The following is a 24581-nucleotide window of genomic DNA, read 5'->3' on the forward strand; positions in this document are numbered from 1 at the left end:
CCAGGCATCACCCAACTGCCAGCATCTCCCAGTGCTGGTTGCCTCACACCAAACAACAAACGAGACAGGAACACAAACCCACCCATCAGCATACAGACTACCTAAAGTCATACTAAGCTCACAGACACCCCAAACACACCACCTGACATGGCCCTGCTCATCAGAGGGAAAAGACTCAGCTCTACCACCAGAACACAGGCACCAGTCCCTCCCATCAGGAAGCCTACGCAAGCCACTGGACCAACCTCACCACCAGGGGCAGAGAACAGAAGCAAAAGGAACTACGACCCTGCAGCTTAGGGAAAGGAGACCTCAAATACTGTAAATTACACAAAATGAGAAGACAGAGAAATATCTTGCAGGCAAAGAAGCAAGATAAAAACCCAGAAGACCAAATAAATGAAGAGGAAATAGGCAAACTACCTGAAAAACAATTCAGAGTAATGATAGAAAAGATGATCCAAAGCCTCGGAAACAGAATAGAGAAAAAACAAGAAACGTTTAACAAGGACCTAGAAGAACTAAACAGCAAACAAACAATAATGAACAACACAATAACTGAAATTAAAAATACTCTAGAAGGAATCAATAGCACAATAACTGAGGCAGAAGAACAGATAAGTGAGAAGGAAGAATGGTGGAAATAACTGCTGCAGAGCAGAATAAAGAAAAAAGAATGAAAAGAATGGAGGACAGTCTCAGAGACCTCTGGGACAACATTAAGCACACCAACATTCTAATTATAGGCATCCCAGAAGGAGAAAAAAAGAAAGGGTCTGAAAAAAATTTTGAACAGATTATGCTCAAAAACTTCCCCAACGTGTGAAAGAAAATAGTCAATGAAGTCCAGGAAGTGTGGAGAATCCCACAGAGGATAAACCCAAAAAGAAACATGCTGAGACACATATTAATCAAACTAACAAAAATTAAACACAAAGAAAAATTATTAAAAGCCGCAAGGGAAAAGCAACAAATAATATACAAGGGAATCCCCATAAGGTTAACAGCTGATCTTTCAGTAGAAACTCTGCAAGCCAGAAGGGAGTGGTAAGATATATTTAAAGTGATGAAAGGGAAAAACCTACAACCAAGATTACTATATCCAGCAAGGATCTCATTCAGATTCGATGAAGAAATCAAAAGCTTTACAGACAAGCAAAAGTTAAGAGAATTCAGCACCACCAAACCAGCTTTATAGCAAATGCTAAAGGAATTTCTCTAGGCAGGAAACACAAGAGAAGGAAAAAACCTACAAAAACAAACCTAAAACAATTAAGAAAATGGTAATAGGAACACACATATCAATGATTACCTTAAATGTAAATGGATTAAATGTTCCAACCAACACACAGCCTAGGTGAATGGATACAAAAACAAGACCCGTATATATGCTGTCTACAAGAGACCCACTTCAGACCTAGGGACACATACAGACTGAAAGTGAGGGGATGGAAAAAGATATTCCATGCAAATGGAAATCAAAAGAAAGCTGGAGAAACAATATTCATATCAGACAAAATAGACGTTAAAATAAAGACTATAACAAGAGACAAGGAAGGACAAGACATAATGATCAAGGGATCAATCCAAGAAGAAGATATAACAATTGTAAATATCTATGCACCCAACATAGAAGCACCTCAATACATAAGGCAAATACTAACAGCCATAAAAGGAGAAATCGACAGTAACATAATAATAGTAGGGGACTTTAATACCCCACTTTCACCAATGGACAGATCATCCAAACAGAAAATAAATAAGGAAACACAGCTTTAAATGACACATTAAACCAGATGGACTTAATTGAACTTTATAGGACACTCCATCCAAAAACAACAGAATACACTTTCTTCTCAAGTGCACAGGGAACATTCTCCAGGATAGATATCTTGGGTCACAAATCGAGCCTCGTAAATTTAAGAAAATTGAAATTGTATCAAGCACCTTTTCCAACCACAACGCTATGAGACTAGATATCAATTACAGGGAAAAAACTGTAAAAAGTACAAACACATGGAGGCTAAACAATACGCTAGTAAACAACCAAGAGATCACTGAAGAAATCAAAGAGGAAATCAGAAAATACCTAGAAACAAATGACTATGAAAACAAGATGACCCAACACGTATGGGATGCAGTAAAAGCAGTTCTAATAGAGAAGTTTATAGCAATACAATCCTACCTCAAGAAACAAGAAACATCTAAAAAAAAAAAAAACCTTAAACTTAACACCTAAAGCAATTAGAAAAAGAAGAACAAAAAACCCCCAAAGTTAGCAGAAGGAAAGAAATCATAAAGATCAGATCAGAAATAAATGAAAAAGAAATGAAGGGAACAATAGCAAAGATCAATGAACCTAAAAGCTAGTTCATTGGGAAGGTAAACAAAATTGATAAACCATTAGCTAGACTCATCAAGAAAAACAGGGAGAAGCCTCAAGTCAACAGAATTAGAAATGAAAAAGGAGAAGTAACTGACACTGCAGAAATACAAAGGATCATGAGAGACTACTACAGCAACTGTATGCCATAAAATGGACAACCTGGAAGAAATGGACAAATTCTTAGAAAAGTACAACCTTCCAAGACTGAACCAGGAATAGAAAATATAAACAGACCAATCACAAGCACTGAAATTGAAACTGTGATTAAAAATCTTCCAACAAATACAAGCCCAGGACCAGATGGCTTCACAGGTGAATTCTATCAAACATTTAGACAAGAAATAACACCTTTCCTTCTCAAACTCTTCCAAAATATAGCAGAGCGAGGAACACTCCCAAACTCATTCTACGAGGCCACCATCACCCTGATACCAAAACCACACAAAGCTGTCACACACACACACAAAAATTACAGGCCAATATCAGTGATGAACACAGATGCAAAAATCCTCAACAAAATACTAGCAAACAGAATCCAACAGCACATTAAAAGAATCATACACCATGATCAAGTGGGGTTTATCCCAGGAATGCAAGGATTCTTCAATATACACAAATCAATCAATGTGATACACCATATTAACAAATTGAAGGATGAAAACCATATGATCATCTCCATAGATGCAGAAAAAGCTTCTGACAAAATTCAACACCCATTTATGATAAAAACTCTCCAGAAACTGGGCATAGAGGGAACCTACCCCAACATAATAAAAGCCATATATGACAAACCCACAGCCAACATCATTCTCAATGGTGAAAAACTGAAAGCATTTCCTCTAAGATCAGGAACAAGACAAGGGTGCCCACTCTCACCACTATTATTCAACATAGTTTTGGAAGTTTTAGCCATGGCAATCAGAGAAGAAAAAGAAATAAACGGAATCCAAACTGGGAAAGAAGTCGTAAAACTGTCACTGTTTGCAGATGATATGATACTACACATAGAAAATCCTAAAGATGCCACCAGAAAACTACTAGAGCTAATCAATGAATTTGGTAAAGTAGCAGGATACAAATTTAATGCACAGAAATCTCTTGCATTCCTATACATCAACAATGAAAAACCAGAAAGAGAAATTAAGGAAACACTCCCATTTACCACTGCAACAAAAAGAATAAAATACCTAGGAATAAACCTACCTAAGGAGACAAAAGACCTGTATGCAGAAAACTGTAAGACACTGATGAAAGAAACCAAAGAAGATACAAACAGATGGAGAGATATACCATGTTCTTGGATTGGAAGAATCAATATGTGAAAATGACTATACTACCCAAAGCAATCTACAGAGTCAATGCAATCCCTATCAAATTACCAATGGCATTTTTCACAGAACTAGAACAAGAAATTTTACAATTTGTATGGAAACACAAAAGACCCCAAATAGCCAAAGCAATCTTGAGAAAGAAAAACGGAGCTGGAGCAATCAGGTGCCCTGACTGCAGACTACACTATAAAGCTACAGTAATCAAGACAGTATGGTACTGGCACAAAAACAGAAATACAGATCAGTGGAACAGGACAGAAAGCCCAGAGATAAACCCACGCACATATGGTCACCTTACCTTTGACAAAGGAGGCAAGAATATACAATGGAGAAAAAACAGCATCTTCAATAAGTGGTGCTGGGAAAACTGGACAGCTACATGGAAAAGAATGAAATTAGAACACTTCCTAACACCATACAAAAAAATGGCCTAAATGTAAGGCCAGACACTATAAAACTCTTAGAGGAAAACATAAGCAGAACACTCTATGACATAAATCACAGCAAGATCCTTTTTGACCGACTTCCTAGAGAAATGGAAATAAAAATATTTTATTTTTCCTAGAGAGATAAAATAAAATAAACAACTAGGACCTAATGAAACTTAAAAGCTTTTGCACAGCAAAGGAGACTATAAACAAGACAAAAAGACAACCCAAAGAATGGGCGAAAATATTTTCAAACGAAGCAACTGACAAAGGATTAATCTCCAAAATATACAAGCAGCTCATGCAGCTCAAAATCAAAAAAACAAACAACCCAATACAAAAATTGGTGGAAGACCTAAACAGACATTTCTCCAAAGAAGAAAGATTGCCGACAAACACATGAAAACATGCTCAACATCACTAATCATTAGAGAACTGCAAATCAAAACCACAATGAGGTATCACCTCACACTGGTCAGAATGGCCATTATCAAAAAATCTACAAACAATAAATGCTGGAGAGGGTGTGGAGAAAAGGGAACCCTCTTGCACTGTTGGTGGGAATGTAAATTGATACAGCCACTATGGAGAACAGTATGGGGGTTCATTAAAAAACTAAAAATAGAACTACCATATGAACCAGCAACCCCACTACTGCACATATACCCTGAGAAAACCATAATTCAAAAAGAGTCATGTACCACAATGTTCACTGCAGCACTATTTACAATAGCCAGGACATGGAAGCAACCTAAATGTCCATTGACAGATGAATGGATAAAGAAGATGTGGCACATATACACAATGGAATATTACTCAGCCATATAAAGGAACGAAATTGAGTTATTTATAATGAAGTGGATGGACCTAGAGTCTGTCATATAGAGTGAAGCAAGTCAGAAAGAGAAAAACAAATGCCGTATGCTAACGCATATATATGGAATCTAAAAAAATTGTATTCATGAACCTAGTGGCAGGGCAGGAATATGGATGCATACATAGAGAATGGACTTGAGGACATGCAGGGGGAAGGGGAAGCTGGGACTAAGTGAGAGAATAGCATGGACATATAGACACTACCAAATGTAAAATGGATAGCTAGTGGGAAGCTGCTGCATAGCACAGGGAGATCAGCTCGGTGCTTTGTGACGACCTAGAGTGGTGGGATAGGGAGGTTGGGAGGGAGGCTTAAGAGGGAGGGCATATGGGGATATATGCATACATATAGCTGATTCACTTTGTTGTACAGCAGAAATTACCACAACATTGTAAAGCCATTATACTCCAATAAAGATGTTAAAAAAAAAAAAAAAAAAAAAAAGAGTGCCTGATAAAACCCTAGAAAAGAACTAGAGTTCTGAATGATGCTTATGGAGAGCTCTGGAAACTACTGGATCATTACCAGTTGCCAGACTCCTAGGCACTTCTTTCCTGGGACGTGAGGCATTTAACACTCAAAATAGGCTCTGAGGTTAAAACTGCTAAGGTCAGGCCCAGCCAAGTCCTCTGTGACTCATCCAGCAACAAGCTTGGCTTTGGGGTTTCAATCTCCCTGCTCCCAGTTCCTGAATCACATTCCTCATGCGGAAGACCCCCAGCCTGAGGCCCCACCTCTGTAACTGGCCCAGCATCCAGACCCTCTGGCTCTTTACACTTCCAGGTTGCGCTCCTTGCTTCTCTCCTCCTCTCTGCTTTACCTCTCCTAGAAATGAAGCCCAGTGGCAGACACCCCAAAATAGTGGCAGACTTCTGCTGTGGTACTCACTTCCCTGGTCCCCCTGTCTCTAATATTTAGACTGCCTGTCTGGGCTCCAGTTATTTCCTGTTTATCTCTGAGGCCCACAGATTGCCTGAACTACCATCTGCTTGCTGCCACACCCTTTAGATATGAACATGTCCTCCCTGTCAGACTGAAATTATTTGTGATACAATGGTTAAGATGGTGATCATTTTGCAAAACCGCATATACAAATATCAAATCATTATGTTATACATATGAAGCTAATATAATATTATATGCCCATTATATCTCAGTTTTTAAGAAAATACAGATAAATGAAAAAAAAAAAACCTAAGGAAACAAAAAAAAAAGATGCAGGGCATTGGAGATAGAGAACTTTGGAGTCAAATCTAGATTTGCTACTTCTGAGTAACCTTGAGTTAGTGATTTAACCTCCGAGTTTCAGTTCTTGTGTTTCAAAATGGGGGCAACAGCAGTTCCTTACAGACTGGTATAAACCAATGTACATACAGTACATAATATTGTGCCTGGCACATAATTAGCATAAATAAATAAATAAATAAATAAATGATTTAAAAAATAATAACAGAAACATGTGGTTGTCCTAAATTTGTCCCCTAAGCACAATGGGTGGTTCTATTTCAGGTTCTGGCCCCTCACTGTCTTCTCCTCAGCCCCACCGTTATCACCCCTGCCTGACCACATCCTAAGAGTCAGTATTACGAACCTCCTGTTAGAGCAGAGCGTCACTGTTACAGCCACGGAAGTCAGCGAAGTAGTTCTGACTGCAGTGAAATAAAAACACGCAGTCTTCCATCAGGAACTTTAAAAAGGTCTTTTTAAAACTGGTCCTCATATGTGGTTAAAAAAAAAAAAAAGAAAAAAAAGAAAAACATGTCTTTTGGTTTTGAGCCCCAAGAGCAGGGGCTTGGGTCCTGTTCATCTTTGTGTCTAAAATGGATATTTGTCTATTTGTTTCTCCACTACCTGAAAAATAGTACGCAGTGCCTGACAAACATCATATGTGTAATTTTTAACCTGTCATGAAAGAAAATGTTAGAACAAACTTCGGGTGAATATAATCAAGGCCACATACTCAACATCCTAATGGCATTAGGGGTCCCACACTAAATTCTGCTGGAAAAATAACAAAAGAAACCAATATTAGCAAAGGGCAGAGAACAGGAGAACTAAATTCCTCCACAGATAGAGAAACGTTTCTAGAGTCTGTGGCTGCATAACTGCCTTTGCTGGAGGAGAGGAAGACTGGTTGAATTAGGTGGGAGCTGGCAGCAGGCGTAGCAGTAAAGAATGGGAATTAGGGGCATCTAGTGGCAAACTCCAAAGGTATAATCCTCACCCAGAGAACTTTCTGGAAAATTAACTGAGTGTGTACTTGCCTGAAGAGCACTCTGCTTGGAGATGAGGACAAAATGGCTACCATCAGAAAAGCTAAGTAAGCTGTAGAGTGAGGACCGGAAGATCTGATCCTGATTGCAGCACATCCCTGATTACAGAGTCTTGGGCTGTGTTTCTCACCTCATCTCTCCAGACCGTCCCAGAAGATCTGTAAGTTTCCATCTGGGAAAACATTAGGAGTTCTTAGAAGGGAAAGAAGGAAGAGGATTACTGGTTGGAATAAAAAACAGTGCTGAGTGAGTTCCAGAAAGCAGGGTTCTCAAACTCGTGGACAACAAACTGCAGAAGAAGACAACTTCAGAAAACCAACTAGAAGCAACATGCAGAGAAGTAAGATGGAGGGGGCCTCCTTGGGAAAGAAGACAGCGGGTCCCCAGCAGAAATCTGGAATCAGCACTCCCAGGCAGATGGCGGGGATCGCTCTGCAGAGAACCTCCTTCAGCGTCCGTGAGGAAGACAAGGAAGGACAGACAGAGGACCCCTGGGAAGAGGTGGTGGCAGCACCAGTGAAGCACCTCAGACACCTCAGAAGAAAATGGCCCGGGCAGACCCCACTGTTGAAAAGTGAGGAGCCATTTAAGAATAGAATGGAAGTTAAAGCGAGGATTCCAGAAGAATTAAAACCATGGCTTGTTGAGGACTGGGACTTAGTTACCAGGCAGAAGCAGCTGTTTCAACTCCCTGCTGAGAAAAATGTAGATGCCATTCTGGAAGAGTATGCAAATTGTAAGAAATCACAGGGAAATGTTGATAATAAGGAGTACGCAGTTAATGAAGTTGTGGCAGGAAGAAAAGAGTATTTCAATGTGATGCTGGGCACTCAGCTACTCCACAAATTTGAGAGGCCCCAGTATGCTGGAATCCTCCTGGCTCACCCTGATGCGCCGATGTCCCAGGTTTATGGGGCACCACACCTACTGAGGTTATTTGTAAGAACTGGAGCAGTGTTGGCATACCCACCCCTTGAGGAGAAGAGCCTTGCATTATTGTTGGGCTATCTGCATGATTTCCTAAAATATCTGGCAAAGAATGCTGCGTCTCTGTTTACTGCCAGTGATTATAAAGTGGCTTCTGCTGAGTACCACCACAAAGCCCTGTGAGGGTCTACTGTCCACTCACTGTTAAGTCTGGTATCTGTAAACACTCTTTTTGTTCTTAGTCGTTTTCTTATGTAATTGATGCCCTTTAAAACTGTTAATGTATAACAGGGTTTATGTTTCAGTTTGTTTTCTGTTTTGTTCTAAACAGAAAATAAAAGGAGTGAAAGCTCCTGTTCTCATTTCAAAGTTGCTACTAGTGTATGCAGTAATTAAGACAAAGAAGAAACATTCACTAGAACATTTTATTGCCTAGTTGACAACATTGCTTGAATGCCCTTTGACACTACACAATTTTCTAATATGTGTTAATGCTACATGAAAAAATGCCCTGATTCCTAGTGCCAAAGGTTCAACTTAATGTATATACCTGAAAACCCATGCATCTGTGCTCTTTTTTCATGGTGCTTGAAGTAAAACAGCCCATCCTCTGTAAGTCTGTGTTGTTTCTTAGGCATTCTATCTCTGCTCAAATTGATGAAGGATGGTGGGTTTTTTTCATGGTTTTTGTATTTGAGTCTAATGCACATGATAGAGGCAATGCATTATTGTACAGCCACGGTTTTCCGGAGAAGTTGATATTTTAGGAATTGTATTTCAGATCTTAAATAAACTTTGTTTCTAAATTTCAAAGCAAGTAAAAAAACAAGAATGGAAATTAGGAAAGAGGCATATAAAAGACTTATTTTATAGGATTTCATATAAGATATAAAAGATTTCAAAGATACAGCTTGTGCTATTTCTTATACTGTGTGATAGATATATAAGCATTTGTGTTGTGGTTGTTAATATTATTATTATTCTTTAAACTGTATCTGTGTATTACATACACTTGCATGTATGATATATGACAAAAGAGAGGAAAGACAAGGAGGAAAAAGAGAAAAAACAGTAGATGCTCTCAGGTATAAACTGGCTCTGAATTTGAGATTTGCTAAGTGAAAAGGATCAACATGTTCACCTTTAAGGCATTCTTTCTTCTCCAATATCTACATGCCTCTCTGACACTTTCTTTTCTCAAGGACAGAGACTGACTCCTCTCCAAAAACAGTCCTAAACAGACTAGGAAACTAACCCAAGACAGAGGCCCACTTTATAGAGACAGTGATGCAGGCTGGAGTAGTGCATTATGTTACTCAATGGCCTGAATATTTCTGCTTTCTCTGTGAAAATTCCCACAAGAAGCAAAGCAAAGACTCAAAGGCATCTTGTGACAGAAACTGTTGGTCAAAAAAAGGACCTCAAATATTGATCCAGTGATTCAGAGACTTCTGGGTATCACAGACCAGTTAAATTTCTTGTTTCATAATTATCTATTGCAAATTAAAGTAAAAAGTACAATATAAATCCAAGACAAAAAAAATCACCCACTATCTTTACGAAGCTTATCATTTTATCACTTATCTGTATATAGATAGAGTTTCCTATATTGGCAGTAATATCATAAATACAATTTTGTGTTCCATTTGTTTAATGTTATACTGTAAGAATATTTTTGATTTTTCTTGTTTCTTTTTTTTCCCCCCATCTTCCTAAAATGACCAGTATAAACAGTAACCTTAAAATATTTAACTGGGAAAAAATAGGAAAACTAATGCAGGGTTGCCAATTTTGTCCTATAAAGACATTGGTAAAAATTATAATCCACTTTCATAATTGTTTCATAATATGAAATATAATAACAGTTGTAATTTTGCACTATTTTTATTACTAAATGGTTCTTATTTTTTCTCATTTTGCCTTAGAATGGCCAAAAGTCTCATCTGAACCAGGTACTAGCATTTAAGAACCACTCATGAAGACAAGTGGTCCTCAAACAGCATTCTTTTTTTTTTTTTTTCATACCACTTTTAATTTTACTATTTTCTTCTTTTAGTTAAAATTTACATAAATTGAAATCACAAATCTTAGCTGCACTATTTTGACAACTGGACATGCCTTGGTATAACACACCCCTTTCATGGTACGGAATATTTCCACCTCCCCAGAAAATTACCCCCAGACTCTCCTCCTCTTCCAAGAGACAACCACAGTTCTGCGTTTTATTTAACCTTAGCTCAAACAGCATTCTAAGGAACTGTTGGAAGCCTCTGGGTTGCCCGAACAGCACAATAAGGAAAAAGCAGGCCCAGCAAGTCAGAATCCTCTATTCCCTCTTCAATTCAGATACATTTCTCTTTCATGTATTTACTTATTTATTTAAAATGAAGTATAGCTGATTTACAATGCTGTGTTAGTTTCGGGTATACAGCACAGTGATTCAGATATATATGTATATATGTTCTTTTTCAGATTCTTTTCCCTTATAGGTTATTACAAAATATTGAGTAGAGGTCCCTGTGCTATATAGTAGGTCCTTGTTGGTTATCTATTTTATATATAGTAGTGTGTATTTTAATCCCAACCTCCTAATTTGTCCCTCCCACTGCCCTCCCCAGTGCTCTTTCATTTCTTTTTACATTGGGTTACAGACTTTTTTTTTCTTCTTTTTCTAAGAATATAGGTAGTAAGGAAAAGACAGGAGTCAAGAATTCTGATCAAGGACTCAGCAGAAGACTATGTGTGGCTTCATTTTCTTCATAGGTATACTAGGTGCACATGTGCAGGAGAGTAGGTGAAGTTGTGGTCAGCAAGTGGGTAGCAGAAGTTAAGAGGCCAAGAAATGTCTCAGTTAAAAGTCTAAAACACCGTACTAGTGCCTAGTTTGGGGGGAACAATGAAATAATAATAGATACTTAATCAGAATGCATATTCCTCTTGGAAAGAAATCTCATCTCCATGGAGCAGGGGCATACATTTCCCAATCTCTTCTTCATGATGATCTCTAGCTAGAGCAGACTTGAAGCCATACAACACTGGAGGCCAGAGATGGAGTTATTCCATGATGCATATGACAATGTATATCTTGAAGTCTAAGATGCCAATTGTAAAACATACCTCTGTATGTTTGGCAACAAGTTTATATATGTCCTTTTTCTTAGGGAAAAAGTCTCTTTAGGAAATACAGGCTCCAGAACATAGTCTTTAAGCTAGCTGCTTATTGCTTCTCCCAAAGAGAAGGGGCTACAGATGAATGGGTTGATGACAAATTAATGGGAATATACCAGTGTTAATGAATCACTGGGATAGTGGGGAAGCTTCCCACTGAGAACACCAGTTCCTAAAGAGTTTTCCTAAACTTTATGCCATACTACTGAAATATACAAGTTAGGACTGAGTATCTTGCAGCTTATGAAAAGTGCACTTGGATTACTTCAATGGAGAAGGCAATTCTGTACTTCGATAAAAGTACAGATGCATGTGGGAAAGAGTAAGTCATTTCCTTGCCACAAAAAGGACTTCAGTTATAGCCTGAAATATCCTTCACTAGTGCCATTTCAGGAGGCAAGAACCATCTTTCATACTTCTAGTATCCATAAGCAATGTTTTTTTTCACTTAGACTCAGAAACAAGGTATGAGATGAAAAATCCCCCAGGAGATTAACATAAGTGCTCAACCTGAGGGTTCGGTATTTTTCCACTAGCCCATGAAGCAGAGGCTTACTTCCCATTAAAAAACCTGATCAAACAGGCTTAGGGTACCTGGCTAATAGGAAATCACTGGTAGGCACACATCAGCTTGCTGAACCTTCAGGTAAGCTAAATACCAATGGAATGATATTGAAGCAAATCCTTAAGGAATGCTAGTGGAATGCCTGAGGAGACTAAGGGATGGGGACTGAATTTCTCCTTCAGAAGTATCATGTATTGTTACTGTTATCAACTGGATACAAAATGAGCCCTTATGTCAGAGATTGACCAAAAGGAGCACTGGGAGAAAGTTACAGAAAGATTCCCCAGCTCCATCACTGGATAGTTATTTGAACTTGGGCAAGTTTTTAGTTTCTCTGGCTCAACTTCCTTCCTCATTAGTTATGTTGGCATTCTGTTTGTACCCATTTCATACAATTTTTGTAGGGATTAAATGAATTCATGAATGATAAGTGCTGAGAATATTCATGGTATGGTACAGAATAAGCACTCAGTAAGTACTAATGTTACTGTTAAAAATATATATAAAATATAAAAATATAATACAATCCTCATACTCAATGCAGGAATTGCCATTACAGGATTCCTAACAGATATTCATGCAGTTTCTTCCGGGTCCCCCTGAGTGGAAGGAGCTCACTCCTTCCTGAGACAATGGGCAACTCTTAGTACCAAAACTTCTTATTTTTATCAAGCTTAGATTTATCCCATATTATTTACCCTCTCACTTGTCCTAAATACAGCCCTTGGAGCCACAAATAAAAAGTCTAATTGGGAAACGTTTCAGTATTTTAAAGACAGTTCTTTTGTACCTCCTGGGTTTACTAATATTACTTGAAGAAAACTTTGAAATAGGTTCTATGCTAAGTGCTTTAAATAGTGACCTCATTTAATTTGCAAAACCCTAATAATAAATTTATATAAATATAAATGAAAGTGTTTATAATATTTACCACGCTAAGTCTAGCACCTAATCTAGTTCTGAAGCATGACAGGAGCTCAAAAAAAAAAAAGAACAATAAGTTAATGAATGAATATGGTTTTTTTTCACTTAAGAAAAATAAGGTTTACTGATGACAGGTACGCTGTCCAACATGAATAGGAAATGGTAGGGTTATGATCAATAAGAGCTCTGTTTGACCCTACAGCTCAAGCTCTCAAACACTGCTGCACTATGTTCTGTAGACAACATCATAATCCTTATCCCCTTAGCAGCTCATCCGAACAGATTCTGGCTGTCTTTATTCATTTCCGGGGACATAAACTTGAGATCTCTGTTGCACAGCCTTTCCAGGCCAAAGGCACTATGTCCATTAGTGTTATAGAGAATGTCTTCTAGCCCCTGAACTCAAAAGGCAAGAGTAAGCTGCCAGTGGTCTTGTCATAGAGCCATGGAATGGCTCTTTGAAATTGTCATTTTCCATTGTCAAGAATTTCCTTGTCGCATTTAGCAAATGTCATAAATGAAGAATGTTTTGTTGAAATATTGATTCAAGATAAGTAAGTTACTTCCTAATGTTTGGCACAGTGAGAAGTGCAAATGCTGCCCTTCCTTTGGACAATGTCAGTGCAGCTGACGATATCACTAGCTAAGTATACCCCTTGACACTGAGCGTGACTAGCTCTTGATACATCAAACTGTACTCGACTTCTTAGGGTTGGCCCTGTTTGGAGACAAAGCAATCATGGTCAAAACATGAGGGACAGCCCAGCTTCTGTACCATGGGATTCTTAAGATATCCACAAGGACCCTTATATTGGTGCTTGAGGATGCCAGTGATCTTCTCCTTTGGAAACCTGAATAAACAGCTTCCAAAAAAGAATAAGTATATTCACAATAGACATTCGGCTAGTTCACTCGCTAGCTCCATTTGCACCACAAAATGTGGGGCTCTCAAGAAAGCCATTTTCTACTGTAGAGCACGCATCACTGCTTAAGCCTTGTCAACAAAGATCAATGAATGGATCCCTCTGCTTTGTGTCTAGTCTGGAACAGATCTGCAGGCTTCCAGTTGATGAGGACTTTGAGTAAAGGGCCGAGACAGCTGGGGCTGATAGCCATACTGATCACTTTATCAATGAACGAAAATGGCACTCTTGCAGAAAATGAGTACTGAACCCAGGAACCTGTCTCTAAGACTTATTTCAGACATTTACTAGTTCTAATATTTTAGGCAAGTTATTAACTTAAGACCCAGTTTCCTCCTCTATAAACTGGAGATGATAGTAATACCCAACTCAGTCTTACATGTGAATCCAATAACATAATATATGTGAAAGCACTAGGAATTGTTCATGCACCATCCAAATGTAAAGTAGAATTAACTTGGGTCATATTATATAATCATCATTTACAAGGAACTCTTTCCCATGATTCATTAAGTCTTTTAAACCTGTTCTAGGGTCCTGTTCTGGGAAGTAGCTATTTCTTAATAGAGATGACACATCTGGCCAGGATATAATGCAAACGTCAAATGGGCTAGGCTGATGATAGCAGATCACCTCTGTTGATTCCACCTTACTGCCCTTGGTCACTTTCAGCATCATGGGAGCAACAGCCCCACTTGGTACTAGAACATTCATTTATCTTTAGAATCTCAACTAAGACCCTCTGACCAGGAAATTCTGAGATTCTTCCATCTCAAAAATGAGTAAATCTGTTTTGTTTTTGTTCTAAAGCATTTCTCTTTCTCCATCATGAAATCACTGAAGCATATAATCTCAGTTTTGGAGTGGACCACGAAATTCATCTAAACCAACTTCCTAACTATGTAAGAAAGCTTCCTGGGAGATCTCTGAGAAGTGAAAATCATCTGGCTTCTGATTTGATGCAAAAAAAATCTCTTTTCAAAAGAAAAGAAAGAAAAGAAAAACAGCACAAACCAGCTGATTCATGACCTGAGTCAATAGTAGTCAATAGTCTTACTTTATTTAGTAGAAATCAACATTGACTCAATTGTCATCTATGACTGATAAAAGATTTTAAGAATTTAAAAATATATCACTTATTTGTCCATCCCATATTTATTGAATACTGAATATGGCCTGGCATCACTTACTAGACTAACCACTCACAATGATGATCACCTTCCCAGTTCAGGGTCCTTTTACCTGTACTCCATTCTCAATCCAAAAGAGTATTCCCACCTTTGCTGAGTGAGTAGAACCTGAGTATTATTCTGATCCAAAGCCTTGAAGAGAACCCCATGTCAGCTGGCAGAGACTAAGAACTGAAGTAAAACTCAGATTTTTCCAAAAACAATTGATTTTCATTATAGAAAGTGGTCACTTCACAACATGTGGTATAGAATTACTACTTTTATATAATCTCAGAGTTGGTATGAATTTTTCTATCTCAAAATCAAAAGGTCTTCCATACATCTTTTACTATGTAAATGATGTAATTTAGGACAATTTATCTAGAATCAGAGATAAATCTGATATGCTACATAACTTTGTTATGAAGCTGAGTATTTACCCATTTAAGTGTCAAGGCTGCTTCTATTAAAAGAATTTCAGATTCAAACCATTATTAAAGGGAGTCAATATAGCATACAGTCAAGCGTACTGGCTTTAGAGTCAGAATTCTGTTGGTTCCCAGCTTTGTCACTATGTGACTAGAACAAATCACTTTAATTTTCTGGACCTCAGTCTCCTCATTTATACTGTAAGGATTGTTATAATACCTACCTGTTTGAATTGCTGTGTGCTTAAATACTATAACTTTTGCAAAGGGCTAAACATAGCCCTTCGTACACAGTAAGAATTCTAGGATGTTTAGCTAGTATTATTAAAAAATGTCATGTTTCCTTACTCATCAGGGGACGAAGAACATGATTTAAACTTTTCATTCAGAGTGAAAATTATTAATATAATTTAGAGAATTCCTATATGTGGTAATAAAAACTTTCAACTAAGTGACACCCTTAATTTATTCTCTTTGAGGTTAAGCCTTATAAGTAAAAGAGAATAATACATTAGCATAGAAGTTAACAATACGTACTTTGAAGTCACAGACTTTGGTTCAAGTAATAGGTTCATCAATTACTAGCTGTATGGTCGTAGAAATTTTACTTAACTTTCTGTTTGGGTCTCCCTTTCTGAGGAAAATATTGATAGTATCTACCTCAGAGAATTGCAACAGTTAAAAAGTAAATCACCTTCAGGGTTCTCAAAGGGTTGCTGGCAATTAACCAGGAGTTTCATAAATGTCAGCTATTACCATTTTGCTTTCCTAAGGAGCATGGAGGCTGTAAAAAGGGTGACTGAAGAGTGTTTGTGGGATAAATGGGGGAGCTGGTCTTGAGAAATAAATAGGACTTTTTTTCTAAGCAAGCAGTGAGAGGCAGTGAGGTATATGACATAGGCATAAAAGTACATGACCCAGATTTGGATGCAGTGAGAATTTCACTGGACCTAAAGCAAACAGTATTTAGTGGAGGGTAGAGGCTGGAGGTTGGGTCGTGGGACTGAAGAATTCTCCTAGAGCTGTGAAGGTACCTGGGGTAGTGAATACCAATGTGTGTGATGTTAAGCCATTCAGCCTCCATCTTGCAGGCACTAGTACAGCACCATAAGCAGGCAGTTTCTAATCAGACCTGTGCTTCAGAAAATCACTCTCCAGGCAAGAATACCAGAAGTAGTAAGAATAAATAGCAAATACATATAGCCCTTTCCTCATGCCTCGTGCCACCTATTAGTCTAAGTTAAGCACTTTGTGTATAAACTCATTTAATATCATAAAACTATATGAAGTAGGTACTTCTACCACACTTTGAAGATGGAAAAAGTCAGTCAAAGAAGGGTGAAATAACTTGCCCAAGGCTACAAAGGTAAGATTTGAACTCAGAAATTCTAGCAGCAGAGTCCCTACTTTTAACCACTGCACCACACAGCCTCTGCTTAGCTATGAGGTGAACAGATACTAAGAAATAAAAGGAGTAGAGGAGGGGGCAGCTCTCTGATGAACTATGAAGGATGGAGGATGGGTGGAGACAGGGGAGAGAGGAAAGGAGAAAAGTTAGGAGACATGTGGAAATTATAATATGCATCTGCACAAGATTAGTGATCAGGAAGAGAAAGTGGGGCATAGGCGACGGCAGACAAATTTTAGTAACAGAACTGAAAAAGAGTTGGCAAACCCTCTGATAAGGATGATGAGAAATACTTAGGATGTTGATGATGTTTATGGTTTGGAAAATTGGTTACGTGGTAATGTTATTACTTCTCAGTCACAGTCTTCTATAAAACCGGGTGCAGAATTTGTTGTTCTCAATGTACCTCAACCCTTTGGAGTCAATGTTATATTATATTTTTCAAGAAATTCTGTAATTCTTGTCTCTGCTAGAGTCTGTGGCTCTCCTTGGCCAGCATCATGTCTTACATAACTCCAGTATCCATCCTAATACCTAAAAAACTGTAGAGACACAACATGTGGAAGCAGAATAAATAAATGCTAGAAGCAGGTCAAGAGGAAGAAGATGAGTTTAATTCTGGATATCCGATGGTTTGAAGGTACTGCAGAATATTCAGGTAGAGGTGTTCAACAATCAAGTAGAAATTCAGAATGGAAACCCTAGAGTAGTAAGAGATACTGATGAAGATTTCATGTCATCTGGATGTATAATTTAAGTCACAACTAAACATAATCCCTAACGTTTATCCCAAACTATTTGCAATACACTATACTAAGCACTAAACATGTATGATTGCTTTCATTATTCCTCACTACAAACGCACAAAGTTCACGCGATTATCCCATTTACAGACAAAGAATGGGGCTTTGAGCAGTTGTGTAATTCAGAGGTTCATTTCCTTCATATATTTCATAGGAGATAGACAGAGACCAGGTTTTTGTATTTAGAGTCTACCAGACTTAATTGAAAAAGCCAAATGTGCATAATCAAGAATAGCTCACAACAGTTAATATGTATTATTAAAAATATAAAAAGAGGGCTTCCCTGGTGGTGCAGTGGTTGAGAATCCGCCTGCCAATGCAGGGGACACGGGTTTGAGCCCTGGTCTGGGAAGAGCCCACATGATGCGGAGCAACTAGGCCCGTGAGCCACAATTGCTGGGCCTGCGTGTCTGGAGCCTGTGCTCCACAACAAGAGAGGCCACGATAGTGAGAGGCCCGCGCACCGCGATGGAGAGTGGCCCCCACGTGCCGCAACTAGAGAAAGCCCTCGCACAGAAACGAAGACCCAACACAGCCAAAAATAAATAAATAAATAAATAATTAATTTTAAAAAATTAAAAAAAAAAGATTATAAAAAAAATATAAAAAGATTTTTCTTATAAGAAACAGCCACCAGGAGGAGTAATTTTACATCAAAAGTTATGAACCTGTAGGCAAAACCTATTCCAAAAATTAACAGTTCTGCTCCAAATTTAAATATATAAATGGCTTTTTTTCCCCCTATATTTAAGTTTTATAAACTTCATTTGAAAGGTGTTTCAGGGGATTTAATGTGTCATACATTTGCTCTAAAGAATAGTATTCTGTTGATGTATAGAATTTTAAGATCTATTACGTTCTTTTTTACACAGCATAAGCTGTGCCAGAGAATCATAAAATATCCCATCCACACATCCATTGCTTAAATTCTCTCACCAGGAAGCCCCCCAGGTGGCCTATCTAGCCACACTGAGTACTTCTACTGGCTAGAAACTCACTCCCTATTAGTTTGCACAACACATTCCTGGACAATGCTGACAGAACAATGCCTTTTGTTCTATATATTTAAAACTGGCAAATGGTTTACATGTTTTGCTAAACCTAAAACAATTCTGTTGTTCTAGAAACCCCAAAGGAGGATTTGAAGAATAAATTATATAGACTAAAACAGTCTAATAATTTCAAAGTGATCATCTTAAAGAACCCATTAGTACTATCGAAAGAAACAGAACAAAATTACAACTGAGCTTAAGACACACATACCCTTCATTTGAATTATTTCCAAAATGTATTATTTATGAAGGAAAACAAGCATAAAATATTTCTGGATGTTTATTTAGATTTCCTCATTCACTATCAAACACTTAAAAAAAATAATAATCCAGAATAAAAGAAAGTTTACAAATTATTTTGACTCTTTTGAAAACAAAAATTAATAAAATAATGACTTAAAGGATATTGAGTGTGGTGAACTCTGAAAGATATTTTTCTTTACTGCATTACCCCATTCACTAAGATATTCTTGGACAGCAGGCTTTCCCTTTAAAATTGTTGACAAGTAGGAATAAGTTTCTTAAATCATAATGGTAAAGTTTGATGCTAAGAAAACACTTACACGCTTAATATCTGTCTTTGTTACCTCTCCATGAAGCAAGTAATAATAATTCTGAATTTTTACAGCTGGGAAAGTAAAGTGGCTCTGAAATCATTTATAGTGCATTCTACTCACAAGAGGCCATTATTTCCCAGGAAAAGGATGCCTTGTCTTAGGCACCACTATAAATTTAATTGCTTTGAAGTAAAATAGACCTAAAGTAAATTCTTTCTGAAACTTTTGGTATGGAATTTAACTCTTTAGCATTTACTTTAATCATAATTTATGGCTAATGGACCATTATTGAGCCTTTTCTACTAGAATTTTTTTTGCTTGCCAACAATGGGAATTAATAGCTCAAAGGGACTAAGACACATGCTTTTCTCTAACCAAGGCCAAGAAAGTAAACCCTATGTTTTGCTTGGTTCATGTGGATTCTTCACTAAAACCTGAAAAAATGAAGGAATACATAAGAAGACTGCAGCCTTGACTTCTGATAACTAGAAAGTGTACTTTTACCAGGAGCTGTGGATATCCCCTCAAGTATAACATCGAGAACTGCCCCGGATTAGGATTCTCTCTGACTGTTCCCTTCATTCCAAGTAGACTGGGCTGAAGCATCTAGGAAATGAATCCATATAAAGTTATGCATATTCTAATGGGTCAGTTTCTGTCCTTCCGTTACTGTATTTGATCCCTAAGACCAGATCTGAAATATCTTATACCCCTATTTGATCACATGATCTTTTGAAATCAAGGAAGATGCCTTGATCACCTTTGAAACCCCTTCACATATCATTAATCAATCAAACAATCATTGAATTCCTAAATGCACAGTATTGTGTTAGGCTCTGGGGAAATAACGGTAAATGGAATAGACTTTGTCCCTGCTCTAAGATTTTTCTGTAATTGGGGAGACATGATGTACCCAGAGCAGTACTTTAAACATAACAGCCACTCACAGTAAATACTTCTTGAATAAACAGTAACTGGGTTTAGGCAGCATTTTTACGGCGTTATTCACTACCTGAAAATCTCCAATGGATACTCTGAGGATTCAGAGAAATGAGAAATGGTTCCTGACTTCATGGAGCTTGCATTTGGGCTTGGGAGACAGGTATGTAGGGAGTATTTACAAAAACAAATAAATAATGCAAGAGTCCACAGGATAAATACAAAAGAACAGACGTTAAATACCACAGGTGATCAGAGTACGAAATAATTACTAGGCTGGAACACTGTGAGAATGCTTTTGAAGGACCTGGGCCTTACCCTGTAAATGTGACTAAAGACCTCCTAGCCAGCCTTCAGCTAGAGCCTCTTCTTTGATGGTTTCTTGGGTCACTCTCCTCTAGCAATATCTGTTGTCTCCATTTTTGATGCTACTGTTACATGTTACATATTTTTCTATGTTATTTGCCACACTGAAATGTAGTTGTCTGCTGGTAAGCAAAACTCCACCACTAGAGTATGGACCTCTTGAAGAATGAAATCGTTTCTTAATCATTTTCTTCCCCTGTGGCCGAAAAGAGTCTAAACACACTCAGAGGTCATTAATAAGCTATTTAATAAGTTTTGAACTAATGTTGAAGGTTACCCTAGAAAACTCACCCTGAAGTCACCATAGCACATTACTGAACCCAGCTATGCATTCAATCTGCTGATAAAATAATTTCTCCCTCTGCCCATAATGGGTTCCTAAATGCTGGACTGGGGTAAAGGAATAAGCATTAGTTGCTAAAAGGACTGAGAGTTTGATGTTTTGATTTCCCCATAGTCAAGAAATTAATATCAGAGTCTGTGATAAGGTAAGGTCTCCAGAACTACAGTAGGACTAATAAAAAATAAGAGCTAATATTATTTCATTCTTACCATGTGTCAGGTACTATGCATACAAACACTTTTCATACATTAAATTATTTAATTTGTACAGCAATTCCAGGAGATATGCACTATTATTATCCCTATTTTTAGATGAGGAAAATGAGGCTCAGAGAACTGATTTATCCATAGTCGTGATACCAGCAAGTGACCCAGTCAGGGTTTTACTTAAGGGAGTCAGACTCCAGAACCCACACTCTTAACCAGCTAAGTCTGTGGACAAGCTTGAGACTGGGGAAAATTTACTGTAGCTGCATTTGGTGTATAACTCTACTACGAGTGTGAAACATTTCTCAAGTGTCATATATACTTACATGCAGGAACTACCAGCTTTTTGGTGGACTGTTTCCTTTCTCAGGCTTTTTCTTCCTTCTCCAATACCTCAAAGGCTTTGGGCCCTCCTTTTAGGGGGGTCCTATATTGACATACAGGTTCTGAGGTTGTTCTATATTGACAACAGCCAAGATTTCCCCTTAGGAAAAGTGTAGTCACCTCAGGCTTAATGAATCATATGGGGTCAAGCACGAAACACCACACTCAAATTGCTTACTTTGAGAAGAGCTGAATTAGGGGTCTGTTTACTAAGCTGTGGGCACAGTGTACAGAAATCACAGGGAGTATTCCAGTAACTTAGAGTTCATGACAGCAGAAGTACACCCTTACCATCCCTAGGCCTGAAGGGGAAATAGGAGGAAACCCGGAAAGAGGAAGCCCTCTGTGGAGAACATGATCTCACAGAACCTGACACATTGAAGGAAAAGTAGTCTATGGAGACCCTATAGGGAGGGCACCTCCCTCCTCGATGAATTAACCAGGAGCTACAGGGCAAAGAGTCCTGTGATAAAGTCCACAGCAGTTAGCGTCCCAGGGCACAGAGCAGGGTGAAGAAGGGAGAAGTGAACTGAAGATATCAGGTAGAGCCCCTGAGGCTGCTTGGATTTTTCCACTCACCCTGCAAGTGGTTTTCAACTAAAGGTCATTTGGTTATAGAATTAGAGTACTGGAATTCTGAATTTCTAGAAAGGACTTCAGAGAAAAGCCAAAGGCATCCAGATAACAAATGCAGAAACCCTCTTCACAACATCGGTGACAGCTTCTACTTGGACACCTCTAGCAATGGAGAGCTCATCAACTTGACAACTGAAAGCTTTGAATGGTTGGAAAGTTCTTCCGTATGTTGAATCTCTAATTTCTCCCTTTAGTTTCTACCCATGGGTTCTAGTTCTATCTCGCAGTGCCCACATAGACCAAGTCTGTTTCTTCTTCTCAGTGACAGACTATGATAGATTTTAAATGACTTTCATGGTTCATACTCAGTCTTCTCTTTTCCAGGTTAAACATTCTTGGAAAATATTCTCATCATCTAAGCATGACATATGACAATACTTACCAATTTGAGTCAAAAGATGGGTTAAGGACTGGCTGTGCCACGGGACCTTCGACCAGTCATTTCAGGTCTGTAAGTCAGAGTCCTCGAAAAGTGGCAAAAATGGAAACAGAAGTAACCCCACTTCATAAAGTGAGGACCATGTCATAATATATGTGAGAGGAAACATGTGGTGGAAAGGGCACAGGCATGTGTCAAAGAGTGCTGGTCTCAAATCTAGTCTCACTTTATGATTATAAGACAGTCACTTGTCATCTTAGAGTTGTTAACACATTTTCAAAATGAGAGTAATATCTAGGCCCATGCATTATATTTGGGAGCTCAGGGCAAAAATTAGAATGGAAGCCCATGTACTGAAAATTTACAGCTAAGACACATTTAAATAAAATTATATCCTCCTACCTTGGCAAATAATAGGTTTATTGCAATATGATAACCCAGGTTGAAAGGTAAAATTCTCAGACTCCTTAGAATTCTTTCCTGGAATATGGTGGCATGGGAGAAATTGGCCCCGGGTCATCAGTCCCTCTCCTGGACTGCATGCAGTCTCTCTCTTCTCTCCACTCCCAATCCTGTCATGCCTCATGAAGAGCCTCATGCACATGGACCTACACACCAAAGCCTGCATGTCCAAACTTCACTCAAACCCCAGCAAAAGGTCATGCCTAGGTCACATCTTGGGGTGAAGGGTGTGCATCCCAGCAACATAGGCTGCCTTGGAGAATGGAGCCGAGGAAGACATTTACATAGGCCCTGTAAGCAGGATCAAGTCTGCTTGGGATAGGAATTCAGGAGTTCAGGGTTCCAGGGCATAGTCCAGAAGGATATTACAAGTGTGTGCAGTGCATGTCTTTGATCTACAAGCTCCTAGCCCTATAGGGAGAGGCATGGTTGGAGAAACTTGGGGGTCAAGGGCAAAGAAGTCCCTTTTGCAAAGGTTTAAAGATGGTAGCAGTGATACTTAATTTTCAAAACTATAGTAAGAATTAGCATGGAAGGGAAGTACTTAGAACATATAAAAATGTTAACAATATTAAAATATATAAACGTTGTTGTTGCTATTGTTCCTGTTGTTGTTGTTATTAGAATATGCTTGGAATACCATTAGGTGCTACCGGAACACAGGTAGCATACTGGTAAAGCTGACTCCTTTGGACTCTATAAGACTTTGTCATTAATTATAATATCAAGGAGAATCTACATGTATCATGGCTGTTAGTTTGAAGAAGCTTTTCTGGTCTTAAGTATTTTAAAGTCCAGACCAGCAGTATACACAGTATCCCTGAGAAGTTTGAGTCTTGTATTCCTATTTCTACTTTCTGGCTCTAAGCTTTCTTTTCCTAAATGAAGTCTTCTCCCAGCTTGGCAAAAACTTCTAGCATGCTTTTACCATCTCAAATCACTAAGAGATGATTTAATAATCAAGATGAATTACGAAAATAATGCAAGTACAGGAGGCTTGGCTGACGCTGGTAGGTCACCTGTCTTGACTTTACCTCACTGCCCCTGGTCACCTCAAGCAAATGAGAATAGCAGTTGCCTCCTGTTCCTTTCCCTTTGCTTTCCATCTGTCTTCAGTGTGTATCTCCCTTTCAGCACTGCCCTAGCCATGCCCCAGACAACAGCAGCCCCACGACTATCTTCTGCCCAAAGAATTCTCAGATATTGTCACCTCACAGTTGCCTGGCAGACACTGTGAAAATGCATTTTTATAACTATCAAGAAATCACAGAATCACAGAATCTCAGTGCTTGAAAAAGACCAAAGACCTTTAATTTTTCCATTCAGAGAGGAATCTGATTCCATATCTCTGAGAGATCGTTATTCAACTTTTACTCCTGTCTGGATAGCCCTGAAGATGGGGGAATTCAGGCCTCCCTAAGGCAGCCTGTGTCACTGTTAGGCATCTTGAAGATTCAGAATATTGTTTACTCACTATCTTTCAACCACTCATATGCCAGGCACTAGGCTAGGGGCCCAAGATGCAATGGTAAGATCATCCTTGTCCTCAATGAACTCTTTATGTTGAGCCAAAATGCTAAATAATAGAGTGGTTAAGTTGATGAGCTCTGGAGTCAAATTTCCCAGTGAGGCATCCTGGGGAAATCT

General features: G+C 38.4%; 1 protein-coding gene and 1 pseudogene across 10 annotated transcripts in view; one reads left to right on the plus strand and one right to left on the minus strand.

Annotated features, from left to right (window-relative positions):
* Nucleotides 1–24581, minus strand: part of LOC309624563 (seminal plasma acrosin inhibitor A1-like) — a 152025-nt gene that overhangs the window by 101190 nt on the left and 26254 nt on the right. The window lies entirely within an intron of this gene.
* LOC309623496 (mortality factor 4-like protein 2 pseudogene) lies at nucleotides 7320–9023 on the plus strand (annotated as a pseudogene). The gene is made up of 2 exons: nucleotides 7320–7342; nucleotides 7547–9023. The product of its transcript is annotated as a mortality factor 4-like protein 2 pseudogene (transcript).

The sequence above is a fragment of the Balaenoptera borealis genome, assembly GCF_965194805.1.
Source record: "Balaenoptera borealis genome assembly, chromosome: 2".
Taxonomy (NCBI): Eukaryota; Metazoa; Chordata; class Mammalia; order Artiodactyla; family Balaenopteridae; genus Balaenoptera; species Balaenoptera borealis.